Source organism: Cyprinus carpio, chromosome B1, assembly GCF_018340385.1.
Source record: "Cyprinus carpio isolate SPL01 chromosome B1, ASM1834038v1, whole genome shotgun sequence".
Classification (NCBI taxonomy): Eukaryota; Metazoa; Chordata; class Actinopteri; order Cypriniformes; family Cyprinidae; genus Cyprinus; species Cyprinus carpio.
Genome location: NC_056597.1, coordinates 236,604 through 255,208, shown reverse-complemented (window position 1 = coordinate 255,208; position 18,605 = coordinate 236,604). Strand labels below are relative to the sequence as shown.

Genomic DNA, 18,605 nt, shown 5'->3' with positions numbered 1-18,605 from the left:
TTACAGAAACAGAAATGCTACGTATATATATCGGTAACTCTCTGACACATGTGGTGCATTGTATTCCATGCCTCATATCCAAGAGAGAGTCCTTGATTGTCCTAATCTTGTGAAGCGCATATGGAAACTCAAACTAATGACCTAAAGTTAAAAGTGACAGCTAATTTTTGGTAAACTCCGGGGTATTGGTGGGTAACACACTGCTAACAAACGTTAACTGGCAATATGATCACTTAATTTTGTGCAAAAATTAAACTGCTAGCTTGGGTTTTTTAAAAAGATGAAGGAATCACTATTTTAAGAAAATGCAAGTCTTTTACAGGGATAGTTTCACTAAAAAAAGAAAAGAAAAATTCCATTATTTTTGACTCTAAAGTTTGAATTGGCCTCAAAGTGTTTGGAAACACTGTCAGAGTTTCTTTCTTCTGTGGAGACACATAGAAGATATTTTGAAGAATGTTGGTAACATAACAGTTGCTGGTAGACAATGAATTCCATTAGGTTTGGGGGGAAATACCATGGAAGTAAACTGCTGGTGTTACCAACATTCCTTCCCAAAATATGCGGAGTTAAATTTCAACAAATGTTCAGTTTGGGGTAAACACAACTCTGACACTACATAGTTCGTGCTACCAAATGAAGAAAAAGTGGGTCGATTTGATCATGCGCATAATCCTCACCATCTGCAGGACTGGCTATGGATTAGAAACTATATAAATTAATGAGTTGTTTAACATAGTTTTATTTGTCGTTCGTTGTAGATTGGCAAACGTGACAGGCAGCAAAGAAAACGGAAGAAAAAAAAAGTTTGCAGCAGGATAAATCTGATAAGAACTTGGAGAATATTCCACTGCCCCTTCTAAAACGCAATCACATGTCACGTCAGTCCGGCGCAATCCTCAGCCAATCCCCAGTACAAGAATAAACCGTGACGCCGCGGACAAGCCAGTGTTCCTGTCACCCATCACCTACGTAGGGGATAAATAACAAACAACTGATTCGTCTAATACACACTTCTTTCACACATAAACCACACACACACACACCACACCTGGCTACCACCACGTTTTCCATTCTATAAAGACCCTGCCTAAATCTCCGAAATTGAGTGCAAGAACCCAACCCAAAAAGCCAACCGTTTTATGTATAGATATAATTGATGAATCTGGTTGTGTTCCAATTTCTAGAAAAGTGCACAAGAGTTCCCATAATTTCTGTTTTGAACAAAAAAAAAAAACAAAAAAAGTATGAATTTTGTAATTCGTTCCTTCCTCTATATTGAACATACATAGATATTTATATTAGCCTGGTTTGGTCTAACAACTATTAAAAGCCCATTGCTCCACAATCAGTAACTCCCTTCGTAAAGACCACCACACAACCGTGTGCTCACATAGCCGGAATGTCTAGTGTGTGCACATAGCACCACTCACTCCACACCACAGACTGCAACATACCAACACCCGCCCACAAAGGGGGAGAACTAAACTATATATAATATTTATATATTTATATATTAAACAAACAAAAAACACCCAACAAAAACAATATCAGAACAGGAACATACCCAGAATGACAATATGAACCATAATCTTTGGACCTTCCACTCAAAGACAAAGAATTAGTGATCAAACAAACCCAAAGGGATGTATTGGTGTGTGTGTGTGGTTGTTTGTTTGTATCTCAATTAGTTGGATATTCATAGATGAATAGCAAATGATGATTTGATGCATAAAGTTTTTATGATCTCTTTTGCAGCAGACAATCTGTGTGCGAGAAGATAGTATTATGCATGTGTAAGTTATTATAAGGTGTAACGGGGTAAGAGAATGACTGAAGTGTTTAGTGGTGTGTGTGTTTTGTTTGGTGACAGAGCGTCACTCACGAAATCCCGCTGGACTTCAGAGGCATCTGCTCGGCAAATGGACAGGTTCTGTTAGCCTAGAAGACAGAAGAGGACAGATTGTCAAATAGGCCTAAGAAATATATAGATCATAACTGAAGACAAGCAGAAGGTTCGGCAAATCTATTTGCATAAAGGTGCTGTCACAATAGCATATTTTGTAGGGGGGGGGGCGGGGGTTTTGTCCACTGACTATTGCAATAGTGAAGCAATGTATGAAGCAGAGTTACACACAGAAGTCACTTTAAAACCAAAGCAGCTTCTGTTGAATCAACTGTAGTAATGTGTGATTAACTGGAAGTCATCTTTTGTCATAACACGAAATTGTCAATTGCATGGATTCCTAGTGAATATTAACTGGATTTGTCTGTGAAAAATTCACCAGAGCAATGGAAAATGTGGCTACACCTTAAGACAGTGGTTCTCAACCAGGGGTCCTCAGCATACCTCCGAGATTTATGTGTTTTACATTTTTAATACATTAAAACTAAAAAAAACAATTTCTAATTCCGATCTACCTCTATCTCTCCCCTTTACAATATCGGTTGTCTTCTCAATTAAATTCTTGAAAAAAAAAAAAAAAAAAAAAAAAAAAAAAAAAAAAATGTGAAGTGCGTTGTGGTAAAAAAACACATTTGAGAAAAAGTGTTGTCAATTATCGGAAGAAAGCAAGAATAAGAAAAATAGGCTATATGTGAACCTGGACCACAAAAACCAGTCTTAGGTCGTGGGGTACGATTTTTAGCAATAGTCAAAAAAAAAACATTGTACGGAGTCAAAATTATCGATTTTTTTTTATGCCATTAATCATTAGGATATTAATTAAAGAATCATGTTCCATGAGCATATTTTGTAAATGCCTACCATAAAATATATCAAACTTAATTTTGTGATTAGTAATATGCATTGCTAGGAATTCCTTGGACAAATTCCAAAGGTGATTTTTTTGCACCCTTTCAGATGAATGTATAAATCTCAATTTCGAAAAATTGACATAAGACTTAGGGACTGGTTTTGTGGTCCAGGGTCACATATCGGAGAGACAGTTGAATATTGTGCCTAAAAAATGGGACCTTTGAGTTAAAAGGGTGAGAAACTACTGAAAATTCTGCAAAATAATTTATCAAAGGTATAATAACAAAAACACATTATTATTACTACCTACTGCTACTATTATGAATGAATAAAATAAATAAATGATAAAATTAATAAATTTGCAAGATTTCTTACCTTTGAGCCATTGTCGGACACACTTGGCATGGAATTCACAGCATTACAGGGCAGTACTCTCAACAGATGACGAGACTCAAACTCACACATGCACACTACACACCCCATACAGGGAAAGAGGGGGAAAATATTTGCTATAATACTTTTTTTTACTGGTGTATTTTCTGTTCAACATCAAGAGTTTGTTAAAATGTATTTAAACATTGGTGTCGAACACAAAGGAAGATATTTTGAAAGACCCAATAGTTGCCTGGTCCCCACTGACTTCAATAGAATGGAACGAAATACTATGGACAATCAATGGGGACCATCAACGGTTTGGATTTCCAGCATTCTGCTTCAAAATATCTAATGTTTTACATAAGAAAGAAACTCATATCAGGTTTGGAACAACATGAGGAAGTGTAAATGAAAAAATTGGGGTGAACTACCCCTTTTAAAGTACAAATATTCATGTATATATGTAGTCTCTTGATTATTATAAGGTCATAAATATAGTTCAATAATAATTGGTTTTTTGTTTTTTTGTAAAAGTTTTAGTACTCACAAAAGTCTGCTCTGACTGATGGTTGCTGGGGTTGAATCTGTAGGAAGGCAGCTGTTCAATATCTGCTTTTGTCACACCTCTAGGCTTTGCTTCTCCAAGATCGCTCAGCAAGGTTTAACAGAGCCTGGTCAAACACAAAAGCACATTAAAAACAGAATAACAAAAACTAGAGTATACCCTAAAAAGTGATCTGTCTTCGATAGAAATATTGGGATTTCTAAGTGTTTTCTAGAACTCACACTCATAATTCTCAACTTCTCCATCATCTCGCATCCAAGCTCCAAGCTAATGGTGGGACCCACTGCTGTTGGCTGGACTGGAAGAACAGATCTGGCCCCGACCAAATAGAAACAATGACAATTATTATTCCAAAACTCGTTGGCTCTTCCAACACAACACTGTGGTGTATGTGTGCATGTGTAACTCACAGGAAGTAGGGCAGCAGACTTGGGTGGTAAGGAGGTGGAGGTACAGCCTGCTGAGAGCGGTAACGTCTGCCTGTGATTCGCCGAGGCATGAAGTGTGGATACGGCTGGAGAGAACACACAGGAAAAACACATAAACCTTCATCAGCTTGTTTAGCTTGCAGAGAGAGCAGAGGTGATGAAGCATGAAGATCCCTCACCACTCCAAAAGAGCTCCTGGGGCAGGGGTTCATGGGAGAGGAACTGCAGTGGGGTGGAAGGGGGCAAAGGACTAGGATGTCCCGAATGAGGATAGTTTAAACCCCTCCACCTACAGAGAGGTGTTTCCCCCCCAACAACTCAACCTCATTCTCTATCCTCTGCAGCGGCTGGTCAAAAAAAGACAAACATGCATATTTAATGCTAATATTTTAAATTCTAATTTTTTTTTAGTCTAGCATAGCAGAACTATAGTAAAAACATGAATGCAAGTATTAATATAAATATTTACACATATTATACAAATATTTGTGCATATTAAATATTCTAATATATGAATTTACTTTAAATATTTAATATACACACACTCTACAGTTCAAAAGTTTGGAGTTAGTAAGATTTTCCTTAAAAATTAGAAATTTGACTCATTTGCATGCATTAACTTGATAAAAAAAAATTAAGACATTTAAATGTCTTTTAAATGGGGAGGGGGGATCAGTTTCCACAAAATATTAAGCAGAACAACTATTTTCAACATTAATAATAATAATAATAATAATAATAATAATAATAAAATGTAACATTTGAAATAGAAAACAGTTGTAATAATATCTCACAGTTTTACTTTATATTTGATGAACTAAATGCAGCCTTTTTGATTATAAGAGACTCCTTTAGTGGCATAACTAGTCAAATATAAAGCAGTGTGGGCATATTATTGTATCCATTCTCACAGATCGAGACTGTTGCGTCTGGAAGGGTAAGAACTGTCCAGGCGTGGGGAGGTGGGGCGGATGATGTGATAGATGCGGCGGATGAAGCAGGAAGGGTGGCTCACTGGAGAGAAGAGAAGGAAATGCGGCGTACGGCACTGGCAAATGCTGCACTGAACATGCCGGCAACATCTGCAGGTTCAAAACAAAACAAGCAGACATTAGACTTGGTTTCAAGCCACTACAAAACATTTCAAAGGTCAAAACAGGAAGGTAACAACTTGCCACCACTGGGGGGCAGCAGATACAACCAAATCAAATGAGCTCACCAAAATCAACTGAAGCGATCTATGCATTTTCTCACCCTGATATATACACTTACAGGAGGCGGTACACTACAGATCGGATAGTGTTGCTGTCCGCTGAAGACCACAGAACCAGGCGGCACCTGCTGTTGAGAAGAGCATGCTGGGAGATGCTGTCCTGTACAGAGGGGGGCAGGTAGACCATGGGGCGGCACCGGAGAAACTGTATATGACACCGGCACTGTACCCTGAGGGAGCTAAAATGCACACACAGAAAAAAAAAAAAAAACAATTATGAATAAAGAGTCTGTTTGATTTGAATAATGATCCATCCAAAAAAAAAAAAAAAAAAAAAGGGCCACTTCAGAAAATACAGAATTATTCTGTGGTGGATTAAATCTCAATTATGACCAAAAAAAATTCAGAATTACAGAATTATTCTGTGGTGGAAACAAAGAAAATCTAAATTGTGGGATGTAAACTTGTAATTCTACAAAGAAAAAAATCTGAATTGTGAGATTGTGAAAAAAAAAAAAAAAAAAAAAACTCAATTTTGAGGGAGGAAAAAAAAAATGCAATAACCTTTCTTCCATGGTGGAAAGGAGCATCCGTAAATGCTACACAATTTCCAGATTTAAAATAAAAGACATTTCTGCTTTGGTTGATGGAGGGGTACCTGAGCCCTGTTAATGGGGCTGTGGGGGTACATGACACACACAAAAAGTTATGATACAAGACATCTTAAGAGTCTGCTTAATCTTCTTGGATGGAAACCTCATTAGGGTACCTTCGGTCCCAGTTATCATTCCACAGAGACCCTGCCCCAACCTTCTAACCTGCTCATGGAGATCCATCATAATGGCTCCCTGCTGTGGAGGGTGCAATAACCGTGGTGAGAGTGTGGGGGGGTGGAAGGCCCGGGGCTCATCAAGGCCGGGTGGAGGGTGGGATGGTGGCTGGCCGTAGGGATGAAGCGAATGTGGGTGAGGAGGGTGGCGATAGTTTTCATCCTGTCTCCCACCTGGGGACCCATGAGGGGGATGGTGCCGTGACAGACGCTCTCGCCGGCCACGCTGACGCCGCACTGGAGGACTGCACAGCCAAAGTCACATTCATTTAATAAAAAGTAGTAGTAATAATAATAATAATAATAATAATAATAATAATAATAATAATAATAATAATAATAATAATAATAATATTAATATTATGTGACCCTGGACCACAAAACTAGTCTTAAGTAGCATGGGTATATATCTGTCAAACTTATCTTTTATGCCCAAAAGCATTAGGATGTTAAGTAAAGATCATGAAGATATTTTGTAAATTTCCTACCGTAAATATATCAAAATTTAATTTTTGATTAGTAATATGCATTGCTAAGACTTCATTTGGACAACTTTAAAGGCTTAAAAAAAAATTACTTTAACAATGTTCTGAATGTTTAGATTTTGTAGCACCCTCAGATTCCAGATTTTCAAATAGTTGCATTTCGGCCAAATATTGTCCTATCCTAACAGACCATACAACAACGGAAAGCTTATTTATTACAAATGAGCTTATTTATTACAATTAAGCTTATTTATTATAATTTCAGATGATGTATAAACCTCAGTCTCAAAAAAATTGACCCTTATGACTGGTTTTGTGGTCCAGGGCCGCATATAAGTTTATACTATACAAAAAAAAAAAAAAAAGAGAAATAATGAATTTTTTAAAAATGTTTTTGGAAGAAGTCTCTTATACTTACCAATTTATTTGATCCAAAAAAACAGTAATGTTGTAAAAATTACTACAATATAAAAACTATTTTTCTATGTGCTATCACGAAAATAAGTTACCTTTTAAAATATATTCAAAGCTGAACATACAGTATTGTATATCAAATTGAGGTTTCAGCAGCCATTACTCCAGTGTTTCAATCAATAAAAATACTACAAAAATCCTTCATTAAAAAAACCTAAAATGTAATGTTTACAATATAATATAATATAATAATATAATATAATATAATATAATATAATATAATATAATATAATATAATATAATATAATATAATATAAACAAACTAAAATATGTAAAATAATATATAAACTACACTATAAAATCCCCACTGGCAGCACAGAATGTTTATTTAAATAATAATAATAAAAAAACTACAATTTTGCTTTAAAAAAAAACTGCCTTCATTAACATTCACTAAATCTAACGTGTACACAAAAAAAATCAAATTCTAAAAAATAAATTAAAAAAAAAATAAGAATTATGATTTTCTACCACAAAATAAGTCATTTTCTAAAATAGTAATTCACAATAAAATAATGCAATCTGTTAAGCTGCTTAAAAATGCAGTATAAAAGCAATATACAAACACACCTGACAAAAATCCCTGCCTTCATGATTAGCTGTCAGCTCATTCAGTGCACATCACTACCACCAGTCAAAACTAACAACAGCATACCTGCGTCTGTGCCGTGCAGGTGTGTGGCAGCGTTCAGGGTGGTAGTGTGGGTGGGGATAGGGGTGTGGCCTGCGACTGGGCGGAAGCTCCCATGGTCTGATTGGTGGCGAGGGAGTGGAAGGAGGGGCAGAGGTAAACTCCAGTACAGACTGCTGAGAAAGACGCTGTCTCTTCGGACTAGGAGAATCCTCCGTCTGAGGGACAAAACACAGTAAATCACCCAATTACTCATCTGCAATTACAAATCACATATATTTACACTCAATCACTGCCTAAACATCTCGATACTACAGCCGTTTGGCACACTTACAGAAACGGTTTACACAAAAATGTTAAAATATGTCATGCTAACTTTGAGAGTTAGGGTTGATTATCAAACTGTTATTCACAAAAATAAATCATTTGACTTCAGAAGACTTGGAACAAGAGATGTGGGCTACTTTTATGGTGCTTTTTGAAGCTTGACAGCATTCATTGGACAGAAAGCACCTTAAACATTCTGCTAAATATTTTCTTTTGTGTTTCACAGATTAAAGTCAGCTCAATTAAAATGTATTCCTTTACAAAATCCTCTTGTTTGTGAATATTAACAACAACAACAACAACAACAACAACAACAACAACAACAATTCAATTTCTAATATTCAGGTCTACTAACCAAATATTGCTCACTGCTGCACTCATGTCCCACAAAATGAGTTATTTTCTACTCCAGAAATTTTCCACTATTTGATACCTCATGTTAATTGATATTTAGCACAAAAAGAAAAAAAAAGTGTTTTGTACATGTGCTAGTTCCTTTTGCCCATTGAGAGCACAAGCAGCTATTGTGCCTGCCGGCATTAGTGGTATTTCCTGTCAATGATATCACTGCCTCTGTTGCCTAAGGCAGTGTGAGGTCACTTCCCGAAAGTTGGAGGAAACCCATGGCTTGTTGCTCAACACACACACACACCCACCCAACCCCACATCCACACCAGACAGCCGGTGTTACTGAAACACATTCAACTCAAGTCAGCAGTCTCCTCCAAGACATGGAGAAACACGCAGCAACACATGAGTCAGTATGTGTAACCAAAGCTTGAACATGCAGGAATATCTGAACATCATATCAGCTTCATCACCTTTTACTGGAAGTCAGTTGACACACACACACACACACACTCACTCTACCACTTTATAGCCTGTTAAGCTCTGGGTCTACTCAGTTTGGAAGAGTCATAGTGTACGTGGGGTGGCATCAGAAAAGGGACAACTGACTTTCTAAAGCATTTTTGGATGACTAACAAGTTACTCAGACAAACTTTCAAACACAGAACCCACACAAATCACTAAGGCTTTCAAGATGCAAACTAGAGGCGCGTCTTCAAAGAACACACGTGCGATTTTGGCAAGAACCACAAGGAACACGCAAACAAGTGGATAGCACACACACATTGACTCGTTGTGGGTGGTAAAGTGAGCTCACACAAAACAAGGTTAAGCCAAGTGTGGAGATACAGAGAGCAGCCGCTGACACCGAGCAAGGCTTGAGTGTGTGTGAGAAATCAGTAACAGGAAACAGCTGGGGAGCAGGCTAGACTTATCTGCATATGGTTTATTTTAATGTCTCTTGAAACAGATACACCATATATTCCCCCTCATCTCATTTTCCATGAGGTAAAAATGTCACTTCGGTGTGTAGCCTTCAAGCAGACACTCCTTTACATCTCTCCGTGTGAGAGGTGAGACCTTGCAAAGTAACGTCTGAGTCAGCTGCCTGATCCCATTCAAAACAATGACATCAATTGTTTTGTATGCAGTCTACACACTTTCTCTCTCACACACAAAACGCAATTATATACATGTTTGAAAATCATTTTTTTGGCTTATGCAACTTCATTTCCTGTCTCATCTATCACTGTCCCAATTAATAGAGAGAATAGGATCGGGAAAGGATACAATAGATCAGAGAGGTTTAAGGATAGAAAATAAATTTCAGGAATGTTCTTTTTTTTTTTTTTTAAGAAATAAATACTTGTATTCAGCAAGGATGTATTAAATTGACCTAGAGTGATATTAAAGTCATAATTTTACAAAAGATTTCCAAGTAAAATATATGCTGTTCTTCTGAGCTCCCTTTAAGAATCCTGAAGGAAAAAATAATAATAATAATAATTTTTTATGTATCATTGATAAGCATTTTGAACACAAATTAGCATATTAAAATAATTTCTGAAGGATCACGCGCCACTGAAGATTAGAGTAATTGCTGGGGAAAATTCATATTATATATATATATATATATATATATATATATAAAAATTAATTTCTTCCTCTGCTGAAAAGCTGAATTTATATTTTTTATATATATATATATATATATATATATATATATATATATATATATATATATATATATATATATATATATATATATATATATATATATATATATATATATATATTTATATATATATATATATATATTTTTTTTTATATATATATATATATATATACACACACACACATATATTATACATACACACACATATACATATACATATATACACATTTTTTTAAGGAAAGTCAAATAAGATAACCTTGGAAAGTTGAAGATGTCATTTTCAGCACAGCTATGGAAGTTTTAACAGCCTTGTTCTAAAATTGGATATTAAAACTAGAAGTGTGTTGAAATGCCTCTCCTGTTCTGATGGCCATATGGTCACACTGTCGGCCTGTATGACAACTTTATAACGAACACTCTGGTTATTTCCACTGTGGGCTGACTACACTTGAAAAGACTCCAGAAGAAAAGAGTTGCAACACAATTACACAGCTGGTCTTTGCTTTTATGAAAGTGTGATCCTTGGAGTTGGTGATTTTTGGACAAAAAGAAAGAATGGTACCATGTTATGCACATAAATTTCTATGTATTAATTGTATATTTACTGTGTGTGTGTGTGTGTGTGTGTGTGTGTGTGTGTGTAGACAGACAGACAGACAGACAGACAGACAGACAGATAGATAGATAGATAGAGTTGTGTTTTTTGAGTTGCATTGTTAACATATAATATGTTGAAACATTTGAGTTCAGACAAAGAAAAGAAACCAGAGAGTGACCTCTGACTAGTCTTCCCTCAGTCCTTCGGAGAGCAGGGGAGAGGAAGGTGAAGGGAAGGATGAGAAACTGGGGCTGAAGGGGGAGTGAATGGATGGATGGGAGGCAGAGATGGGGGCAGGACAGGAGTGATGCCTCAGGGGGCGGCAGGGTGGGGCTCAGAGGGGGAAAGTGCAGAATTGAAAATGATGAACTATGAACAGTGCCTGGAACATAGCCTCAGGACATTTATACACAGCCATCCAAACCCAGCAACCGTGCACACACACACAGACAGACAGTATACCAAAACTATTCTAAACCATTCATATAAATGTTACTGTTATTACAAAAACAAGAGAACACTCATACATATACACATTTTACTTTGATGTGTTATTGAGACAGTTTTTTTTATAATTTTAATATTATTAGTACTATAATGTATTTTATTAATATTATTAATAATATATTTTAATATGTTCATCCAGAATGCTGCTGCCAGTATATCTTTTTTATTTTGATATAGTTTCTATTTTATTATAGTTTTATTTTGAATAACGTTTTATTTTTACATGGTTAAGTTTTTTTTTTTTTTTTTTTATTTATTTTGTTGTTAGTTTGTGTTTTATTTGTATACATGTAGACATATGTTTACATAATTTGTATTCATTTTTTTTATTTCAGTTTTAGTTATTTTAGCACATCAAGTTAAACTAAATAAATAAATTTCAGCTAGTTGCCAAGCTTGTAGATCTCTTTTTTATTTATTTTTTAAGAAAGTTGCTGAATGTCCTTAATGGCAGGTTGTCGTCAAATTTGTCTTCAACCTACAGCTAAGTAAATGCACCCACACACATATGCAAATTACAAGGCGTTCACACATAAAGAACAAACAAAACACTCAAATGCACGTACAGGCACAGGATCACACAAGACCTTCGGGACAAAGCCAAACAGCAACAGAGATGCATGACTCAAACACACAGACACACACATCCGTCCAAACCCGGTCAGACAGGTCCATTAGTCTGAAACATTAATGGGGCCGTACATCCGCATTTGGGGGAGATGAGTGGGTGAGGGGTGCTGAGAACAAAATCTCAACATGCATGCATCTGAACATGTTAGAAGATTAGAGAAAACTTTCAGCATACTCGGTGGTCCAAGATTTTAATCATATATATTGTAGTTGAGCACAAAACAGTCTTTAGTACCACACGAGTATGAGAGCTTCAAAACTACAGCTCCAGGACCCGCCATCACATGCTCAACAAATACCAAGCTCTCTCTGCCTGGGGGGCCACACTATCTACAGGGAATAACCACTGCTATTGTGAGGCAGCTTGGCAAAGTGCTGAACACTCAGCCACTATATCCATGCGATCTGAGAGCAGTCAGCACTGCTGTGGATGTCTAGGGCTGAGAATCATAAGGGATTTACAAATTTTATTTCTGATACCAATTCTCTGTTTAACTTCTCATTTTTGTAAACTCAACAGCGGGTTAACTCAACTAAGCCACTAAAAATGAACATATATGACTGCACAGTAGCTTATAATCAACAAATACAGCATGGTTATACCTAGCTAACACACTAAACCAAGTGACTGACACAACGAATGTTCAATTTTGAATTGGTGAAGGTTTGCCTTTAGAATATTACTTAGGATCCGTGACAGGATACTTTAAGGCTACCAAGAAGCATGACCTAAATGATATTCATTGGCTAAGTCTTCATGGTAAGAGTTGTGCATTTACATCCAGAGTTTCACAGAAATCTTCTGGAGGACAGAATCCATGTAATAGAGGGCAATTTGTGTGTTATATATATGGATTAGAAACAGCAATCATGATGAATAGAGCTAGATGAGACCGAGAACTCCCTCTCTCTCGGATCACAGAATTAACTGTGGCATCAATTCAGTGTCACAATTTGTGGAGCTGCAGTTGAGCAAGTGGACCACCAACTTGTGCAAGTTAAAGAAAAAACAAGAATGGAGAGAAGTATGAATTTAGCAGTTAATGGAGAAATTTTGTTCTCTCTGTAGTGGTTTCTTACAATTACACAAAATATTTCAAAAAGCAAGCTAAGGATCCACTCACAAGTTGTTTTTTCTACTCAGCCATAATACGGTACTGTTGTGTCCCTAGTGCTTTTGCCCAAAGTGAATAACAGTACACTTAGTTATATGGGGTTAAGTGTTTTGCAGAAGGGCACAATGGTAGATGTCCAGGGATCAATCTTGTGGGATTTAACCTTTTTCCAGCTCAGATCTTTAACTGCTACACTATACCCACCTGAATACAACGTTTTTTAGTCAAAGAACTGCTACAAATTCAACTCCAAAAAAAATTGCTTTCATGCATATACTTGTAATGGTTCACACACCTGAATCAGCATTTCTGATAGCTGGCTAATTCAATTTTTGACTGCTAATTCCCAATGTCCAATAAAAGAACAACAATTGTCTGACAAAATGTTCTGCTAATATATATCATAATTACAAACCTAAATAAGGAATTTGGCAGTTTTCTTTTTCCTTTCACTCTTGTCCTGTAACATGTACTATCACTGGTTAGCTATCACCTTAACGTTATGACGTGACGAGAATACTTTTTGTAAGCGAAGAACAATTGTTGGCAATTGCTACAAATAAACCTGTGTGACTTAAGACTGGGTTTGTGGTTGGGCGAGTAGTCAACTATTGTGATGCATCCCTACCCAGAATCATAGACTAAACATTTACATGCTCTCAAATACTGGATGTATCTGGAAGAGAAATATTGAAGTACCAAACTTGCACTACTTGCTAGGAACTGACATCATGAGATGCTGCATTTTCCAACCTTCCAAAACAACAATCAGCAGGAGATTCCTCATCCCCATACGCCTAACCGAAGCACCGCTTTGATGTGAGAATCCACAATGTGCTTCTGTTTCAGTGTAATACTTTAATATTTAATAGGCTGAGTCTATAGAGTCCTTGCACTGGGTGACTGCTCTTCAAACGCTGGGACTTTATAAAAGTGCTCCGAATAAGCAGGTCCCCCTCATCTCCTCCTCGGTCTCATTATTTTCCAGCCTTTCATTTCTCCTCCCTCTTTTTCCTCCCTCTGACAGGCAAACCCATTTGAGGCCGCCTTTACATTCTACACCATAGAGAGCTTGTTTCTGCCTGTGTGGAGGCCTAGGAATGGACACACACATCTCAGTTTCAGCGATCTATATTCAGGACCTCCCAAGAGCCAACATGTCCTGTTCTGCTGTTCACATAGACGGCCAGCAGCGAACACATAGCTTTCAAAACGGCTCCACATACCCCAAATATGCTTTGTTTAGTTCTGAACAGTCAGCGCACACACGATAAGAGGCAGTCACCCACGGGCCCAAACGCTCTTCTGTTCGGTGTGTGTGTGATGTCTCTCCCTCACATATACATTTGTCAAAAACAGGAAATGGTAAGGGTTGTTGGCCTGGTTTCTTTTCTGCCACTAAGAGCAGCAAAAACATTTTTATGGTTCAAAATCCCCTCAGAAGTACAGACTAAATTCCCTTAGTCTCATTCGGGCCATAACTCAGTCTCTCGCTTGCACTAACACAGCCCCACTGGTCTTTTTCCACTCCCTTCATTTCGACAGCCATCCATTTCTCTGCCACTGTTCCCCTCTCTCCGTGTCCCACAGCTGGAGGTGAAATCATTAGTGCCCCCGCTCCCCCTTTCCATGCTTTCCTCCTCCTCTCTCTCTCTCTCTCACATCATCCCTTCTTCCTCTCCTGCCGCCCGCTTGCATTCCTCCCCCTCCCTCACGCCCTCCCGCTCAGGGACAGGTCCGCCCCCAGAGGCCGTTTTAGCCAATCACAGAGCTGCAGTCAGCTAGCCCTCTTCCTTCTCCCTTTGACTGTAAACACAGTGGAGTAAAACTGGGCAGGAACTGCCTTTTGTTTTTTGTCTTCCCTCCCTCTCTCTCGCTTGATTTTTAAAGGCCAGCAATGACAGAACAACACATTTCCCAATGTAAATGTGTATGTTGGTTAAAATGAAAATTATTTAAATATATTTAAACATACTTTGAGGAAATCCAGCAAATGGAATACTTAAAGTGGTTCTGTGCCACCAAAACAATGTTGCTGTTTTTTATTTTGCACAGTTACAATTAATGTTCATTGTTTATGTTGTTCATAATACATCAGTATTATTTTAGACTACACTACCTAAACTAACTAAAAGTTTGAGGTTGGCAAGATTTTGTTTTTGAAAGGGAGTCACAATGCTCACAAGGCTGCATTTATTTGATCAAAAATATAGCAAAAATAGTAATACTGTGAAACATTAACAGAAAACAAAAATATTTTTTAAAATGCAATTAATTCCTGTGATGGCAAAGCTGAATTTATAGCAGCCATCACTGCCCTACAAAGGCAAAAGACCTTAACTCGCTAGAGTGAAACTGAGAAAAACAACGAGTTTTTTACTTGTCCAGCCAAATTAATTAGAGGTAGGACACTGGAAATTTAACAATTAGATGTTTTAGTAATGAAAATTATCTACATTAAAAAATTGAGCTCAAACTTTATTTGTTACCCCTATTTTGAAGTTAATGTACTCTGCCTTTGCATTGTCTGCAAAACGTGAGAAGTCACACCAAGCCAAAAGACAGTAACTTCCACATTATCAATAATTGGTTGCTGATCACCATTTACAAAATCGTTATAGTAACACCTGTATAAAATCTAGTGATCATGGGCTGTTTCATATAGGCTATTGCATATAGTAATGTGACTGTATTAAGTTTTTTTTTTTTTGGATCATAAGCATACTTAAAGTGAAACATGAGTGGATACCAATTTATTTGCTATGCTCAGTAACGTAAAAGAATGCTAGACATAGCATAATTGCTTTGTATGGTAATTGCTTTTATTGGTTTGTATGAAATAGCCTAACCTAAAAGAACGACTTGTGGATGTATGTGAACACCAGCAAACGGGAATAATGCTCAGAATGGTTGTGGATTAAACATCTCCGATCAGTCTGATGACGTCGCCATGGATTGATTTCATCAGGTTACAAGAAAAGGTAGGATATAGATTTAGTAGGCTACTGATTGTATGATTGATCATGCTAGCTACGGAATTCGAGTCCACATGCGTCCAACTAGAAGTGACATGTCTGATGAACAATCTGCATTACAAAAAAAACAAACAAAAAAAAAATAGAAAAGAAAATTCTTTAAAGGCTTTTCGCAATTACGTATTGCTGCCAAGGTATCTGGTCTTTATAGTGCTTTGTTATATGGAGCTGTTTGGTAGATCACAATCTAATTCGTTTGTCTACACCGTAATTAAAATGCGGCAGACTTTAATGGACAGTAAAACAAAGGCAGAACACCGTATAACTCCAAACCGGCACCGCAACTTGATATTAACGCGCGGCTAAACAAAGTCAGAACGCCATAACTCAATTTGAGCATTCCAAACAAAGTGAAAGAGCGGTAACTGGTGTTATACAGTGTTCTGCTGCCTGGTTTCTTCTCCGGGGGTTTTCGAAGTTACTTTAGAAATAATTCTAATATGCCAATCTGGTGCGCAAGATTAGTCTTCAATGTCACATAATCCTTTAGAAATAATTCTAATATGCCAATCTGGTGCGCAAAAAAAAAAAAGTTGTATTATTATTAATGCCTAAACAGTTATGTTGCTTAATATTTTTTCAGGAAACAGTGATTTTTTTTTAGGATTCTTCCATGAATAAAGTTATTTGATGCAATTTAATGCATGCATGCTGAATAAAATTAATTTCAGGAGAAAAGAAAAAAGTTAAGTGCAATCCAATAACTGGCCTAAAATTTATATACAATGAACCGACTCATAAGAGTGACTACAATTAACCTACTCATAAAAATAACTATAGTTATGGTATGTGTATATATATATATATAATGATTTACTGATAAACTTCATAAAACCACATGCTGACAAACTGAATTCCACTTTTAAAGGGAGACTAGATTTTAAATCGAAAGTCAGTGCATTCATGGTCAATTAATTTGTAGCCCAAACCCTTCAGTAACACTGCTAAATCCTCTGCAAAAGTCAATATTAGAAATGAAGAACTTGGCTGTTTGTTAGTCTACATTAGTAAGTGGCTATAAGAAGATGTCTTACCTTGTCAGTGGCGTCGGCATACGCATGCTCTGAATGATAGTGGTATACTCCTCCCATTGCACCTAGAGATGGCACAAAAACAGTTAACTCAACAGCCAAGTGTACTTAAATACTCTAAAATACTACAAACATGTCATACAGCATAATAATTAACAGCTTGTATGCCGTGTTTGGCAGTCAACAGTTTCAACAGGTCCAAAAACAGACTCTTGATCCTGCAGCTTTACAGGATATCGGCAGCATGTTGAGACATCTGGGCACTACTTTAATCTTGCCTGGTGTGTCATTACGTTAATGTAAGCACAATCACCATCATATAACCACTAAATGATCTCTATAAAGTGTAATTCTGCAGTACAAGCTCCTGTATTAACATGACCGTTTCTAAAGGATAAACCATATTTACTTTAATGTCAATCTCACACTGAAGGTGTTCTAGATGTTTCTAAAGTAAATGTTTGTCCATTGATGATGACATCATGTTGTTGTTGTGATGGAGAGATACATGAGAGAGAGCGACGATAAATACATTAATCCTAGATTATAGTACGGTGCTTTCATGACAACACATACAAAGCCTTTTGTTTTCTTTGGGTCTTTGTTTCTGTATTCTATTTATTTTTTTGGCCCGTCTGTGTTTGTTTGCGTGTTTCCAGTGTCTCTGTGAATGTTTCATCAGACAAGCACCGGATTACCCTTGAACACTCCCAAAAAAAACTCTCCAAGGACAAGGACGCCTGTGTGTGAAGTGCCCACAAAAAAGCTTTTTATTTGAACTTGTGCGTCTATTTTTCTGTCACCATAAGTTCTTTTTAGTCTCTTTTCTCTGAGTGATAGAGCGAGTGAGTGAAGCGAGGAGTGACTGACGACTGAGATATCAGGGAGAGAGGGAGCGACAGAGATATGAACCCGGGTATGAAGAGGATGTTGACAGCACACAAGCAAACACAAACCATATCCATGCACAACCAACAAATGATTAATCTGAAGGGAGATCGACTAGTTTATCAAGTAAACGCTTGATCCATCCCATCTAAAACACTATGGAAATCACAGCTGTGATTTATCAGATAAATAGTACAATAAAAAAAAAATAATAATAATAAAACAACCACTAATAATTAGAAAATAAACATTTATATAAAAAACTAATATTTATCATTTACATAACATCTTTCCCAGTGTTATGTTACAGAATAAATAAAACTAAAATTAAAAAAAATAGTGGAAAATCTGAAAAAGTATCACTCATGTACAAGATTGAAAGTAACGTACACAAAAAGGGGCATTTTGAAAACATGCAAAAAGGGGGTTTAATCTAAATGTGGTTGTCACTTCCATAATCAAACTTTGTGTGAACAAAAAGCAGCAAGAAGAGAAGTTGGCCTCATTTTTTTAGCCTCTACCAGAGCAATGAGTCTCATCAACTAGAGATGTCTTTCCTCTTAAGGCAAATTTTCACACTTACAGAATCATGTTTCCACTGTTGGAAACGTTTTAAAATATCTGACAGACTAACAAATTTCTTGCGAAGTACTGATGATTTCAGTTTCTTAATATATAAAGCCCTCTGTAGTC

General features: G+C 36.8%; 1 pseudogene; it reads right to left on the bottom strand.

Moving 5' to 3' along the window:
- Positions 1–1,936: 1,936 nt before the first annotated feature.
- Positions 1,937–18,605, bottom strand: part of LOC109057074 — a 29,045-nt pseudogene continuing 12,376 nt past the window's right edge.